Source organism: Pteropus alecto, unplaced genomic scaffold, assembly GCF_000325575.1.
Source record: "Pteropus alecto unplaced genomic scaffold, ASM32557v1 scaffold67, whole genome shotgun sequence".
Taxonomy (NCBI): domain Eukaryota; kingdom Metazoa; phylum Chordata; class Mammalia; order Chiroptera; family Pteropodidae; genus Pteropus; species Pteropus alecto.
The window spans coordinates 10,494,843-10,495,158 of NW_006441061.1; the positions used below are offsets into that span (position 1 = coordinate 10,494,843).

Genomic DNA, 316 nt, shown 5'->3' on the forward strand with positions numbered 1-316 from the left:
CCGCAGGGACAGGAAGCAGAAGTCCCTGGAGAAGGGGCCCAGCCTGTCCGCAGACACCGATGGCGGTGCGTGAGGGCCCCTCTAGTGGCAGTGGCCCGACTGGGGATCCCAGAGCCCGTGGGGACCCTCTCCCATCCTGCACCTCACGACCCGCCACCAGTCCCCGGGTCGGACGGAGCAGGACCACCCACCCAGCAGCCCTTCCCTGGGTCCCTCTGCTGGTCAGGGTGGGGCGTCTCCCGCCTGGTTCCGCCCCGTGACCTCTGCTCTCCCGGTGCAGCCCCCAACAGCGTGGGGCCGGGGCCACCCCCGGGGG

General features: G+C 72.5%; 1 protein-coding gene across 1 annotated transcript in view; it reads left to right on the forward strand.

Annotated features, from left to right (window-relative positions):
• The window catches only part of CACNA1B (calcium voltage-gated channel subunit alpha1 B), a 123,815-nt gene that overhangs the window by 122,447 nt on the left and 1,052 nt on the right, over window positions 1–316 (forward strand). The gene's annotated exons all lie outside the window — the stretch shown is intronic.